The 16,039-nt window shown below is 43.5% G+C and overlaps 1 protein-coding gene and 1 long non-coding RNA gene across 5 annotated transcripts in view; one reads left to right on the forward strand and one right to left on the reverse strand.

The window, feature by feature from the left end:
* Positions 1–16,039, forward strand: part of LOC143806264 (connector enhancer of kinase suppressor of ras 2-like) — a 585,904-nt gene that overhangs the window by 394,166 nt on the left and 175,699 nt on the right. The window lies entirely within an intron of this gene.
* LOC143806268 (uncharacterized) overlaps positions 8,719–16,039 on the reverse strand; it is a 42,749-nt gene continuing 35,428 nt past the window's right edge. Inside the window, exons 3-4 of one of the 2 annotated variants that reach the window (XR_013221421.1) lie at positions 9,486–9,689; positions 8,719–8,856 (exon numbers count right to left, since the gene is read on the reverse strand). This is a non-coding gene — a long non-coding RNA (uncharacterized LOC143806268). Of the gene's footprint in view, positions 8,857–9,401; positions 9,690–16,039 lie in introns of those variants that run through there. The other variant, XR_013221420.1, reaches the window with a different exon arrangement.

Genomic DNA, 16,039 nt, shown 5'->3' on the forward strand with positions numbered 1-16,039 from the left:
TGCCCCTATGTACAATAATATAACTACTATAATACTGCCTCTACATACAAGAATATAACTACTATAATACTGCTCCTATGTACAAGAATATATCTACCATGATACTGCCCCTATGTACAAGAATATAACTAGCATAATACTGCCCCTATGTACAAGAATATAACTACCATAATACTGCCCCTATGTACAAGAATATAACTACTATAATACTGCCCCAATGTACAAGAATATAACTACTACAATACTGCCCCCTATGTAAAGAATATAACTAATATAATACTGCCCCTATGTACAAGAATATAACTACTATAATACTGCCCCATATGTACAAGAATATAACTAATATAATACTGCCCCACTGTACAAGAATATAACAACTACAATACTGCCTCCTATGTTCAAGAATATAACTACTATAATACTGCCCCTATGTACAAGAATATAACTAATATAATACTGCCCCTATGTACAAGAATATAACTAATATAATACTGCCTCTACATGCAAGAATATAACTACTATAATACTGCTCCTATGTACAAGAATATAACTACTATGATACTGCCCCTATGTACAAGAATATAACTACTATAATACTGCTCCTATGTACAAGAATATAACTGCTATAATACTGCTCCTATGTACAAGAATATAACTACTATAATACTACTCCTATGTACAAGAATATAACTACTATAATACTGCCCCTATGTACAAGAATATAACTACTATAATACTGCCCATGTGTGCAAGAATATAACTACTATAATACTGCTCCTGTGTACAAGAATATAACTACTATAATACTGCTTCTATATGCAAGAATATAACTACTATAATATTGCTCCTATGTACAAGAATGTAACTACTATAATACTGCTCCTATGTACAAGCATATAACTACTATAATACTGCTCCTATGTACAAGAATATAACTACTATAATACTGCCCCTATGTACAAGAATATAACTACTCTAATACTGCCCCTATGTACAGCAATATAACTACTATAATACTGCACCTATGTACAAGAATATAACTACTATAATACTGCTCCTATGCACAAGAGTATAACTACTATAATATTGCCCCTATGTACAAGAATATAACTACCATAATACTGCCCCTATGTACAAGAATATAACTACTATAATACTGCCCCTATGTACAAGAATATAACTACTATAATACTGCCCCTATGTACAAGAATATAACTACTATAATACTGCCCCTATATGCAAGAATATACTATAATACTGCCCCCATGTAGGCTTCCATTGTTACCCGTCCGTAATGGTGATATAATTTTCTTCTCCACACACACATATATATATATATATATATATATATATATATATATATATATATATATATATATATATGTTTTGCTTTTGGGTGAAGCGCTGGATATCTGAGACTTTTGAATCCCATCTTCACCCATTTGTCAGACAGATTTATACGTTAGTGACTTCATTTTCTTCGAGATCTTGAATAAATCACAGACTCTCTGCTTTCCTTCTTGACACGTGAGAAAACTGTCAAAGCAAAATTCTCAGATCTGCTCCATTAAATCACATTATTTAAATTCTCGTCCTGGCGCACGTTTTAGAGCCGACGATTTTGTAATGAACTGTTCCTTTTAGTGATAGAGAATCATAGAATTTCATAGAGACGGAGAAATGATTGAGAGGTGGAATGCAGGAACAGCCCGGAAGATTAACTCTGATTCTTTTATGCTTTGACTTAAAATTCTGGTATCAGATCTAAATATCTAAGCTGCCAAATGTGAGAATCTCAGTCAATCACACTTCTCCTCTGCTCAGATGCTACATCTGATATTAATGTATCCATCGTCCTCATTTGGATAAGCTCAATGGAGAATGTGACTGACACTCCAGTCTCCACCAGTCAGAGGGCTTCATCCCAGCGCAGGTTCTGAACCACAGCTGGACCTCACACTGACCCTGAACCCCTGTAATTCTGCGCCATTTCTTGCATCAGTCCAGGCCCCCAAACCCAACTCAATCAATCATATCACCTACTTGATACATTGTTGCATTCTATTTCATTACCACTTTATGGGACACTCCGCTTCTTTCCTGTCTGTATCTAATATTGTTTTGACCTTTCCTATTGCATGAGCAGAGTCTCCTTACTGATTGTCACCGGACCCCCTAATAAAATGTAATAGAGTGTTACCCATGTGATGGCGAAATAAAGCAGGATACAGAACCTGCAGGTGCTGGAACAAACTCCAAGGATGCAAGCAGGAAGGGAGGATTTGAGAATATGCTGTATGGGGCAGAAGAGGTATGACCAGTATGCAGGAGCTATGGGAATGCTCCACAGTAGTCGTGGATTTAATGTGACTTTTATTCCAGCATGACCAGCAGGTCAACACTGACTAGCCCCAAGGTCTCCAGACTGTAGCATCTGTCAGACCAGTGCAGTGACATAGTTAACCCTACCTGTTGTTTCAGGTGACTGTTCAGAATAAGCTTTCCCATCTGAACATGAGCAATAACGCTATTTCCTACATTATATGACTTGTTTCCTTTATTTTATCCCTGTGCACAATCTGCTTATAATCTCCAGTTATAACAGCTGCTATGATGTCTCCTACACACATCACACACAGACTGTAATAATTATAGGGGATAACTCAGGAGACTCTTTGCGTGGAACAAGACAACTACAGGACACAGTTTTATAAGTGGTAAAGTCTATATTATCACAAGGTGATTCAAACAGGTGCAGAGAGAAACTCAAGTCCACAACACTTGGTGCAAATAATAAACGCAGCTTAGCAGTCTATAGGAAACTTCAGAGGAAAATGCAATCAAGCAGAAAGTCTATGAAGCACAGTTATTCTTGAGGATACATGACACGAATAAATCCTTGTCTTAGTCCAGGCACAGATAGATATGCTTATTAGGCAGTTCAAATCATATCTTAGCTCAACCAGGGAGGCCTGGTTAATAGTCTCAGGTTATTGCAAAGCAGAAACAGCTTACATGTCCAGCAAATGCAGATGGAAGTAAACACGAACAGCAGATGAAGGAGGATTACTGGAAACTTGTGTATGCAGCAGGAACTCAGAGCTGAGTAGCAGGATAACCACACAGGTTCACAGGAGCAGGTATATAGCCAGGGAGTAATCAGAGGTCAGGAGCTGGATGCAAGGCAGAATACTCTAGCACAGACTGAAGGCTGGGGTGGAGTTTTATAGCAGGAAGACACAGTTCACATGAGACCAAAGACGCCATCTTGGAGAAGGGCAGTAATGCACAAAAGGTAAAAAAATGTTCAGAGTCCTGACATTACTCCCTCCTTAGAAGCAGCCTCAGGACGATCCTGGACCTGGTTTCTCAGGGAATCTCTGATGAAAACAAGAAATGTTCTGTTGGGCATTGATGTTTTCCACAGGTTCCCAAGAGTCTTCCTCAGAGGGATATCCCTGCCATCTTATCAGATATTGGAGCCGATTCCTGCGAATCCTGGAATCAATAATTTCCTCCACCACGAATTGTTCTTGCCCATCAATCACCACAGGCTGCGGAGGTGGCACAACATGTCCCCGGAAGGTATTAGGAGATACAGGCTTTAGTAAAGATACATGAAAAACTGGGTGTACCTTCATAGTCCTAGGCAGCATCAGCCGGCAGGCCACAGAGCTCAAAATACCGTTGATCTTCAAAGGGCCATTGAATTTCTGTCCAAGTTTTTGTGAAGGAACGTTTAACTTCAGATTCTTAGTTGCTAACCACACGGAATCTCCTACCTTGAACATGGGTGCAGGTTTACGGAATCTATCAGCCGATCTCTTATAACGTTCTTGAGCTGTGGTCAGGGATTCCTTCAGAACCTCCAGATTTTGTCTCATCGCAGTCAGCCTTTCCTCCACTGCTGGAACCGGAGAATTGGAGACCTAGGTAAAATACACGGATGATAACCCAGATTGGCAAAGAAAGGTGTAAATTTAGTGGAGGCGCTCTGAGAATTATTATATGAAAATTCGGCTAACGGCAACAACTCCAACCAATCATCCTGGAGGCTGACATAACATCTTAGATATTGTTCCAGCGTCTGGTTGGTATGCTCAGTCTGACCATTTGTCTGGGGATGTTAAGCAGAAGAGAGACAGACATTAATATTGAGTGCAGAGCAAAACCCCTTCCAGAATCTTGAAGTGAACTGTACTCCACGGTCAGAGATGATCTCATCCGGAACCCCGTGCAACCGAAAGACATTCTGTATAACCAAGTTCACTGTATCTTTAGCTGAGGGGAGGCCGATGCACGGAACAAAATGAGCAGCTTTAGTCAGGCGATCAACTACCACCATGATTGTATTCATGCCCCCCGATGTAGGCAGCTCCACAATAAAGTCCATTGATATAGACCCCCAAGGACGGGACGGAACAGGTAATGATTGTAGAAGACCCGTAGGTGCCACATGAGGAGTCTTGTAACGGGCACATACCTCGCAAGAGAGAACATAGTCCTTGGTATCCTTCAGGCAAGTTGGCCACCACAAGAATCGGCTCAGGAACTCTTGTGTCTTCTGTACCCCCCTGTGACCAGCCAATTTGGAGTCATGTACCAACTTGAGGATCTGCAGACGGACGACCTCCGGGACGTAGATATGTCGATCTCTGAACCACATGCCACCCTTAAAGACAAGATTAATATCCACTGGTGGGTTGGCCAGAAATACATCACCTTCATAGGCCTCCCTGCACTCCTTCCACAAGTCCTGATCGTGGATAACTCCGATGAAATTGGCATCAGATAGAATCGTCTTGGACGGGGCTCCAGGTACGGAATCCGCAGCATGGATTCGGGATAAAGCATCAGCCTTCCCATTACGAGAACCTGGACGGTACGAGATAACAAAGTTAAATTGATTTAAGAATAAGTTCCAACGAGCCTGACAAGGAGGAAGACATCTAGCGGATGTAAGGAACTCTAGATTGCGATGGTCAGTTTGCAAGGAGCTGCACAACAGATCATAGTGCTGATGATGCCTCCATTCTTTGAAAGCCGCAAAAATAGCCAGCAATTCCTTGTCTCCCACGTCGTAATTCTTCTCTGCTGAGGTTAGTCTACGGGAAAAGAAAGCACAAGGATGTAGCAGACCCTTCTCTCCGGTTATTTGGGAGAGAATAGCCCCCAAAGCATTATCAGAAGCGTCCACCTCCACAATGAAAGGAATTGTTAGATCTGGATGTATCAACAGCGGTGCTGATGTGAAACAGATCTTAAGCCGATCAAAAGCTTCTTGAGCCTGTGATGACCACTTAAAGGGCTTTTCCTTCTTTGTCAAGGAAGTAATGGGACGGACAATATCAGAAAAATTTCGAATGAAGCATCTGTAGAAATTTGCAAAACCAATAAAACGTTGGACCTTCTTAATGTTCTTGGGTACCGGCTAGTCAAGGATAGCCTGAATCTTACCAGATTCCATGTTCAGCCCCTGAGGAGAGATGATATAACCTAAGAACTGTATCTCAGAACGATGGAACTCGCATTTCTCCGGCTTAATATACAGATGGTTCTCTTTCAGACGTCTTAAAACAGTTTTGACATGTTCTTCATGTTCCTGTAGAGAGTCAGAAAAGATTAGTATATCGTCCAAATAGATCACTACAAACTGGTCCAACAAATCTCTGAAAATGTAATTAGCAAGGTGTTGAAATGTTGCAGGGGCGTTATAAAGCCCGAAGGGCATCACAAGAGATTCAAAGTGTCCATACCGGCATCTGAATGCTGTCTTCCATTCATCCCCTGGACGAATACGCACCAAATTATAAGCCCCATGAAGATCCAGTTTAGAGAACACCTTAGCATGGCGGACTCTTTCCAGTAATTCGGGAATCAGAGTCAAAGGGTAACGGTTTCGTACGGTTACCTTATTGAGTTCTCGATAGTCAACACAGGGTCTCAGGGTCCCATCCTTCTTCTTTACAAAAAGATAGGTGCCCCTGCTGGTGAGGAAGAAGGATGTATGAAGCCTTTGGCCAGATTTTCATCAATATACTCTATTAAGGCTTGAAGCTCAGGTGCCGCCAAAGGGTATACGTTACCAAAAGGAATGGCTGCCCCGGGAAGCAGCTCAATGGGACAGTCATAATGCCTGTGTGGAGGAAGCTGATCTGCATTCTTCTTGTCACAGATGTCAGAGAACTCTTTATAAGCTGGAGGTAAAGAAAATACCTGTACATGTGGTTCCGTAGCCGTGGACTCAGGGACAGCTTCTGTTAACGCTGAGTTGCTCCTTGTTGGGAAGATAATCTCCTTGGTCTCCCAGTTGATAATTGGGTTCTGAGAACGCAACCAAGGAATGCTTAAAATCACAGGAAAATGAGGAGAAGAAATTAGCAAGAAAGAAAGTTGCTCCTGATGATTAGGCTCCAACAAAATTTCAAGGGGTACGGTCTCCTGATCCACAGGCCCAGAGATTAAAGGTGACCCATCCACTGTTTCCATGGTAATTGGAGAGGCTCTTTGCTGAATTTTAATACCATGTTCCTTGGCAAATGCGATATCCATGAAATTGCCACCTGCACCAGAGTCAATCATAGCTGAACTGGAAATCCACTGTCCTGAACACAGTATCTTAATAGGGAGAGAACAGTGAGAGTTCTTTTCCTTCAGCTCCTTGGGGGGTGAAGCCATAGAAAGTGAATGGAATACAGCGTTTAAAGGCAGGCTACATTCAGAGATGTCAGATTCATCATCACAGTTGTCATACTCCCCTATTGCTGCTAGCACCTTGTTAGGCCGTCTAGGACACTTAGGACAATTGATCAAGAAGTGGTCAGACTGGCCGCAGTAGAAACTTAGACTTTCACAAAGGCGATGCTCCCGGCACTCATTGATCTCGCGCCTCTGAACGGAACCAATTTGCATGGGCACCTCCTCCACCTCCCGAGAGGTTTTACCTGCAGCCTCTTTGGAAGGAAGGGAAAAGTTAGAAACAGTTATATGCAGCAAATTTCTCCTGCCTACGCTCAGTAAGGCGAATGTCTATGCGCACACAATGCTGTATAAATGTCTCTAGCTCTTGTGGTGACTCAGAGCGGGCTAGTTCATCTTTTACAATACTAGACAGATCCCTTTTAAAAATAGGCAATTGTGCATAACTGTCCCAATTGGTATCTACCGCCAATCTCCTGAATTCAGTGGCATACTCAATAACAGAATGTTTAGCCTGGCGTAAAGACAACAAAGCAGATTCAGCGGTTGCACAGCGATTAGGGTCATCAAACATTAATGCCATAGTTGCCAAGAAATCATCCAAGTCATTTAACCGTGGGTCACGAGACTCAATCATTGGATTCGCCCAGGCGAGCGCTCGTGAGGTCAGTAGCATTATTACACACAATACTTTGGATCTATCAGTAGGAAAACAGTCAGCATGCACATCAAAATATAGCATACATTGATTCACAAAGCCACGAAATTTGTCACGATCACCATTAAATCTGAATGGGGGCAACTTAGGTGGGCTAGCTGGTGGCGGTTGCCCAGAGGGTAAAGTCACTTGTGCAGCTATTTGCGTGCTTATGTCCTGAAAATCCCGTCCATACTGGGACTCTATGCCAGCAAGTTTGTTTTCCTGGGCTGCCATGCGGGTGCTTAAGTCCTGCAAAGTTTGTCCAAACACTTGTTGATTGTGTTCAAAGCTTCCAAACTTCTTTTGCAGACCTTCCACATCTTTCTACAGTGATCTAATTATGGAAAACACCTGCTCTAATTTGCTTTTTGCAGTCATTATTCCAGCAGTCTCCTTCTTTTTTTTTTTTTTTTTTAGGCTAGAGTATCCTGTAATAATTATAGGGGATAACTCAGGAGACTCTTTGCGTGGAACAAGACAACTACAGGACACAGTCTTATAAGTGGTAAAGTCTATATTATCACAAGGTGATTCAAACAGGTGCAGAGAGAAACTCAAGTCCACAACACTTGGTGCAAATAATAAATGCAGCTTAGCAGTCTATAGGAAACTTCAGAGGAAAATGCAATCAAGCAGAAAGTCTATGAAGCTCAGTTATTCTTGAGGATACTTGACACAAATAAATCCTTGTCTTAGTCCAGGCACAGATAGATATGCTTATTAGGCAGTTCAAATCATATCTTAGCTCAACCAGGGAGGCCTGGTTAATAGTCTCAGGTTATTGCAAAGCAGAAACAGCTTACATGTCCAGCAAATGCAGATGGAAGTAAACACGAGCAGCAGATGAAGGAGGATTACTGGAACTGGTGTATGCTGCAGGAACTCAGAGCTGAGTAGCAGGATCACCACACAGGTTCACAGGAGCAGGTGTATAGCCAGGGAGTAATCAGAGGTCAGGAGCTGGATGCAAGGCAGAATACTTTGGCACAGACTGAAGGCTGGGGTGGAGTTTTATAACAGGAAGACACAGTGCACATGAGACCAAAGACGCCATCTTGGAAAAGGGCAGTAATGCACAAAAGGTAAAAAAATGTTCAGAGTCCTGACACAGACAAAAGGAGTTTTTCCTCTCCTGTCTCTGTGCATCAGATTTAGCAACAGAATGGAGGAAATTATACTTTACTGAGCAGTACAGCTGTGAATCCAGCACCGTGGTGATATAAAACACTTACCAGAAATCAGGAGGTGGTTATAAAGCAGTGCTGAATATGTAACTTTTATTACAGCTACACAAACATTTCCTAAAAGCAGCAGCATGATCTATCTTCGACTTTGCTTTTGTCTTTCACTTATCCAACCCTCGTCCTTCACTTTCCATTTATTTCAATGAGCAGCTGTGAGCCGATCCCGCAGTCCATTATCTTTTCAGAAGGACAGATTTTAGCAGTTCTTTTACACTGAATGGTGAGAAATGGTGAGGGGGAAGAAGAAGAAAAGTGGAGAAAAAATAAACCTTTTTCTTTGATATTATAGTAACATACTTATTAAGGTTGAAGGAAGACTTTAAGTCCATCTAGTTCAACCCATAGCCTAACCTAACATGCCCTAACATGTTGATCCAGAGGAAGGCAAAAAAAAAAACATGTGGCAAAAAGTAAGCTCCACATTGGGGAAAAAAATTCCTTCCCAACTCTACATACGGCAATCAGACTAATTCCCTAGATCAGCGCCCTATCAAGGAATCTAGTATATAACCTGTAACATTATACTTTTCAAGAAAGGCATCCAGTCCCCTCTTACATTTAAGTAATATAAAGTTTCTTCTATTCACTTATACTATTGATTTCATGCAAAGTTTGTTGAAACAAATGTTTCACATTTAATGCAACTTTCAGGTTTGTTAGAGGAGGATAAAGGTGTAATGTGAAATGTTTGTATCAGAACAATCCGCTCTTTGTGGAAGAAAACATTGTATTTCCTTTATGAACTCAGATCCCAGAAATGTTACATTGTATCCACATAGATTAGCTGTTAGTGAATTTGGACATTTTGTACAGACACCAATCTCCTATCACTCTTTATCTACCGTTTTCTCATTCCTTCTCGTCTTTCTAATTCATAATGTCACATTTCCAGATTTTCCAGGATTGGGTTTTCGGTGACTCAGGGCTCAGGGACTCTGTATCCAGAGTCAGAAGGACATTAGAGCGATCAGTCCACAGGTTCCCGGTGACAGGTCCACTCTCCGCTCCATCCACGCTGCAGGTCTCCTGCCGGCATCCCAGTGATCCTGAAGGAAATTAATCTGACGGGTAAATTAGGAAGATTAAAGACGTCAGTTCTGAACACACGAGTCAAAACCAATCTGATCCCAGCGCAGATGACGCAGCGAACACATTGTGACATCTCATACAGCAAGCGTGACGAAGAGATGATTCACCAGCAAAAGCCACAGTATACCGAGACTGATAAATGGGATTCATGGGGCTATGTACGGGGGTCGATAACAGCGCTGTGCAAAAGTGTTAGGCAGGTGTGGACAAAATGGCAAAAAGAAGCTTCATACATAGAAGTGATAATAGATTATTTCTAACAATTATAAAAAAGCAAAGTGATGAACAAAAGAGAATGTAAATCCCATCATTATCTGGTGACCGCCCATCACCTCCATCATCAGTATCTGGTGACCGCCCATCACCTCCATCATCAGCATCTGGCGACTGCCCGTCACCTCCATCATCAGTATCTGGTGACCGCCCATAACCTCCATCATCAATATCTGGTGACCGCCCATCACCTCCATCATCAGTATCTGGTGACCACCCATAACCTCCATCTTCAGTATCTGGTGACAGCCCATAACCTCCATCTTCAGTATCTGGTGACAGCCCGTCACCTCTATCATCAGTATCTGGTGACCGCCCATCATCTCCATCATCAGTATCTGGTGACTGCCTGTCACCTCCATCATCAGTATCTGGTGACCGCCCGTCACCTCCATCATCAGTATCTGGTGACCGCCTGTCACCTCCATCATCAGTATCTGGTGACCACCCGTCATCTCCATCATCAGTATCTGGTGACTGCCCGTCACCTCCATCATCAGTATCTGGTGACCGCCCGTCACCTCCATCATCAGTATCTGGTGACCTCCCATCACCTCCATCATCAGTATCTGGTGACTGCCTGTCACCTCCATCATCAGTATCTGGTGACCGCCCGTCACCTCCATCATCAGTATCTGGTGACCTCCCATCACCTCCATCATCAGTATCTGGTGACCGCCTGTCACCTCCATCATCAGTATCTGGTGACCACCCGTCACCTCCATCATCAGTATCTGGTGACCGCCCATCACCTCCATCATCAGTATCTGGTGACCACCCGTCACCTCCATCATCAGTATCTGGTGACCGCCCATCACCTCCATCATCAGTATCTGGTGACCGCCCATAACCTCCATCATCAGTATCTAGTGACTGCCCGTCACCTCCATCATCAGTATCTGGTGACCGCCTGTCACCTCCATCATCCGTATCTGGTGACCGTCCATCTCCTCCATCATTAGTATCTGGTGACCGTCCATCTCCTCCATCATCAGTATCTAGTGACCGTCCATCGCCTCCATCATCAGTATCTGGTGACCACCTGTCACCTCCATCATCAGTATCTGGTGACCGTCCATCTCCTCCATCATCAGCATCTAGTGACCGTCCATCGCCTCCATCATCAGTATCTAGTGACCACCCATCACCTCCATCAGTATCTGGTCTGGTGATGATGGAAGTGACGGTGTAACAGATATTAATAATGATGGAGGCGACGGGCGGTCACCAGATACTGATGATGGAGGTGACGGCCGGTCACCAGATACTGATGATGGAGGTGACAGGCGGTCACCAGATACTGATGATGGAGGAGATGGACGGTCACCAGATACTGATGATGGAGGTGACGGGCGGTCACCAGATACTGATGATGGAGGTGACGGGTCGGTCACCAGATACTGATGATGGAGGTGACGGGTCGGTCACCAGATACTGATGATGGAGGTGATGGGCGGTCACCAGATACTGATGGGATTTACATTCTCTTTTGTTCATCACTTTGCTTTTTTATAATTATTATAAATAATCTATTATCACTTCTACATGTGAAGTTTCTTTTGCTCAGTGCTGTAGACGTATAATACATGGGGTTATATTCGGAGTCTGGTGTTGATCCTATTAACCCTTAGTGTTACCTGAATGCTGTAAACCCTCAGTTAAGGTACCTTCACACTAAACGATATCGCTAGCGATCCGTGACGTTGCAGCGTCCTGGATAGCGATATCGTTTAGTTTGACAGGCAGCAGCGATCAGGATCCTGCTGTGATATCGCTGGTCGTTGATTAAAGTTCAGAACTTTATTTGGTCGTCAGATCGCCGTGTATCGTCGTGTTTGACAGCAAAAGCAACGATGCCAGCGATGTTTTACAATGGTAACCAGGGTAAATATCGAGTTACTAAGCGCAGGGCCGCGCTTAGTAACCCGATGTTTACCCTGGTTACCAGTGTAAAATGTAAAAAAACAAACAGTACATACTCACCTTCGCGTCCCCCGGCGTCCGCCTCCTGCACTGACTGTGAGCGCCGGCCCTAACAGCAGAGCGGTGACGTCACCGCTGTGCTGTGCTTTCACTTTACGGCCTGCGCTCAGTCAGTGCAGGAAGCGGACGCCGGGGGACGCGAAGGTGAGTATGTACTGTTTGTTTTTTTACATTTTACACTGGTAACCAGGGTAAACATCGGGTTACTAAGCATGGCCCTGCGCTTAGTAACCCGATGTTTACCCTGGTTACCCGGGGACCTCGGCATCGTTGGTCGCTGGAGAGCGGTCTGTGTGACAGCTCTCCAGCAACCAAACAGCGACGCTGCAGCGATTGGCATCGTTGTCTGTATCACTGCAGCGTCGCTTAGTGTGACGGTACCTTAACCTATGGAAAAGCTGAAGACTGGAGGCTGCACTATGTCCCGGGGTCTTTTATGCTTTTGATAGAAGACGCCCAATCTGCGCTGTCCGAGGTCCTGAAATCTTCTCTATGTCCCCACAATGCACTAAACGGTAAATATTGTATTTCTGTCACATAAAAAAATAAGTAGCCCACCTTTTCCCCAGTTGTGTCTAATTTTCACCATTTGTGGACATACTCTATCAATACTCAATACTCACACAGTTTATAAAGGTTCCTCCTAAAAACCAGAGCAGACGAACTTTACAAGTATTTACAAAACACACAATTCACTTTTACAAAAATGTGAAGATCAGATACTCACTGAGATGTATGTTAAAATGTAACAATTTGCATTTTCATACAGCAGCACGGTGGCTCAGTGGGTAGCACTATTGTTTTTTACCGCTGTAGTCATGGGTTGAAATCCCACCAAGGACATCTGCAAGTAGATTGTATGTTCTCCTCGTGTTTGCGTGGGTTTCCTCCCACACTCCAAAGACTGGTAGGGAATGTAGATTGTGAGCCCCGATGGGGACAGCGATGATGATGTCTGTGTACTATGATTGGTGGAGTATCTATATATATATAATTGTCTAAGGGGTACTTCCGTCTTTCTGTCTGCAACTTCCGTCATGGAAATCCCGCGTCGCTGATTGGTCTCGCCAGCTGCCTGTCATGGCTGCGACCAATCAGCGACGGGCACAGTCCGATTAGTCCCTCCCTACTCCCCTGCAGTTAGTGCCCGGTGCCCACTCCATACTCCCCTCCAGTCACCGCTAACACAGGGTTAATGCCAGCGGTAACGGACCGCATTATGCCGCGGGTAACTCACTCCGTTACCGCTGCTATTAACCCTGTGTGTCCCCAACTTTTTACTATTGATGCTGCCTATCCAGTATCAATAGTAAAAAAATGTAATGTTAAAAATAATAATTAAAAAAAAAAACCTGCTATTCTCACCCTCCGTAGTCCGCCGAGCCACACGCGGCTGCCGCCATCTTCCGTTCCCAGAGATGCATTGCGAAATTACCCAGAAGACTTAGCGGTCTCGCGAGACCCCTAAGTCATGTGGTTAATTTCGCAATGCATCTTGGGAATGGAAGATGGCGCCAGCCGCGCGCACATAGCCGGAGCTTCGCTGGATCGCAGGGGGTGAGTATATAACTATTTTTTATTTTAATTATTTTTTTTTAACAGGGATATGGTGCCCACACTGCTAAATACTGCGTGGGCAGTGTTAGATACTGCGTAGCTGCTATATACTACATGCGCTGTGTGATATACTGCGTGGGCTGCGTTATATACTACGTGGCCAGTGTTATATACTGCGTGGGCTGTGCTGCATACTACGTGGGCTGTGTTCTATACTGCGTGGGCTGTGTGATATACTGCGTGGACTGTGTTATATAACGTGTAGCTGCTATATACTACATGGGCAGTGTTATATACTGCGTGGGCTGTGTGATATACTGCGTGGGCTGTGTGATATACTGCGTGGGCTGTGTGATATACTGCGTGGGCTGTGTGATATACTGCGTGGCTGCTATATACTATGTGGCCAGTGCTATATACTGCGTGGGCTGTGTTATATACTGCGTGGCTGCTATATACTGCGTGGGCTGTGTTATATAGTACGTGGGCTGTGTTATATACTGTTTGGCCTGTGTTATATACTGCGTGGCCACTGTTATATACTGCTTGGCTGCTATATACTACATGGCCAGTGTTAAATACTGCGTGGGCTGTGCTATATACTACGTGCCCTGTGTTATATACTGCGTGGCCTGTGTTATATACTACGTCGCCTGTGTTATATACTGCGTGGCTGCTATATACTGCGTGGGCTGTGTTATATAGTACGTGGGCTGTGTTATATACTGTTTGGCCTGTGTTATATACTGCGTGGCCACTGTTATATATTGCGTGGCCTGTATTAATGCATTCTACAGTATGTATGTATATAGCAGCCACATAGTATATAGCACAGGCCACGTACTATTTGCTATATACTACATGCCTCCTATATACTACGCGGCCTGTGCTATATACTATGTGGCTGCTATATACATGCATACATATTCTAGAATACCCGATGCGTTAGAATCGGGCCACCATCTAGTAAGTATAATAAATATGACTGTAATATAAGATTCACTTTGTGAGGAGATTCCAGGACCTTGGAGAGCGCAGTCTGTGTCTTGTATTGAAGCCATGTAAGACTCCAGGTCATGGAGGAAATGTGACCAGTCAGAAAAAGACGCCGGCAGAAGACCACAAACGTGACCATGACCATAGCAAATATAACTGACCAGTGAATGTTCTTGTGCTCGGGGGTCCAGTGGGCGGGGATCTGAAGCCTCGCACCCACACTTTATTTTGGACTAATGCTGCTTTACTTTGTAATTTCTTGGATAACTGAAAAACAATAGATATGGGGCAATAGCAGTGCTTTTGATAAATATCAAGAGTATGGAGAGACCAGTGGCTCAGTAGTCAGTACTGGGGTATAGATAGGGCAGCATGGTGGCTCAGTGGTCAGCACTGTACTATATAGGGCATCACGGTGGCTCAGTGGTTATCACTGCACTGTATATAGGGCTGCGCTGTAGCTCAGTAGTTATCACTATACTGTATATAGAAGCAAGGTAGCTCAGTGGTTAGCACTGTACTATATATAGAGCAACATGGTGGCTCAGTGGTTAGCACTGTACTATATGTAGGGCACATAGTGGCTCAGTGGTTAGCACTGTACTGTATATAGGGCTGCACCGTAGCTATCACTATACTGTATATAGGGAAGCAAGGTGACTCAGTGGTTAGCACTGTACTATATAGAGCAGCATGTTGGCTCAGTGGTTAGCAGTTTACTATATATAGAGCAGCATGGTAGCTCAGTGGGAATATTTTCCACGCTGGGTGCCTGGGTATAAATCCAACCAAATATGACATCTGCATGGAGTTTGTATGTTCTCCCTGTGTTGCGTGGGATTCCTGCGAGTACTTTGGTTTTCCCCCACAAAGTTTGATAGGGAACGTAGGTTGTGAGCCCCAATGGGGACAGCGATGATGACGTCTGTAATGCTGTGGAACATGAGAGCAAGATATTAATAAATATCTGTATTTTGCTCGTACAGTTCAGCAAATAATTTCTCTGAATCCCGGCTCCTACGTTTCTTTCTCCGGTCCACGGCTAGTTTTTGTCCATGTGTTACTAGATACATAATATCAGTTTTCTCTTCTGGTTTTCAGATCAACTTTGTTTCTTTTGCTCTTTGTTTGATCCCCTTCTTATTTGCACTGGGCCTTCTAGTCTTTCTTTCCTTCTCTTTATTATTCTTCCTTTGATCTTATCTTTCTCCCTCTTTCTCTTCAGGTTTTTCGACTTTTATCATGCCAGTCACTATTTGTTCTCTATTTCTCTCTTTTTCCACACTCTCTTCTGTATTTTCCTAACTTCTTTCTTCCTCTCTTTTCATTTCTTTTTCTTTCCTTTTTTTCTCTCTGTGGTGGTTTCTGACCTCATTATTCCCCTCTCTTTATCTCTGTCCTTTCTACTTCTGTTTCTTTCCTCGCTTTATCTTTTTCTCTCTCACATTCTCCTATTTTTTATCTTTCTCCCCTTACGTTCTACTTCTTTCTCCTTGTT

The sequence above is a fragment of the Ranitomeya variabilis genome, chromosome 2, assembly GCF_051348905.1.
Source record: "Ranitomeya variabilis isolate aRanVar5 chromosome 2, aRanVar5.hap1, whole genome shotgun sequence".
NCBI lineage: Eukaryota > Metazoa > Chordata > Amphibia > Anura > Dendrobatidae > Ranitomeya > Ranitomeya variabilis.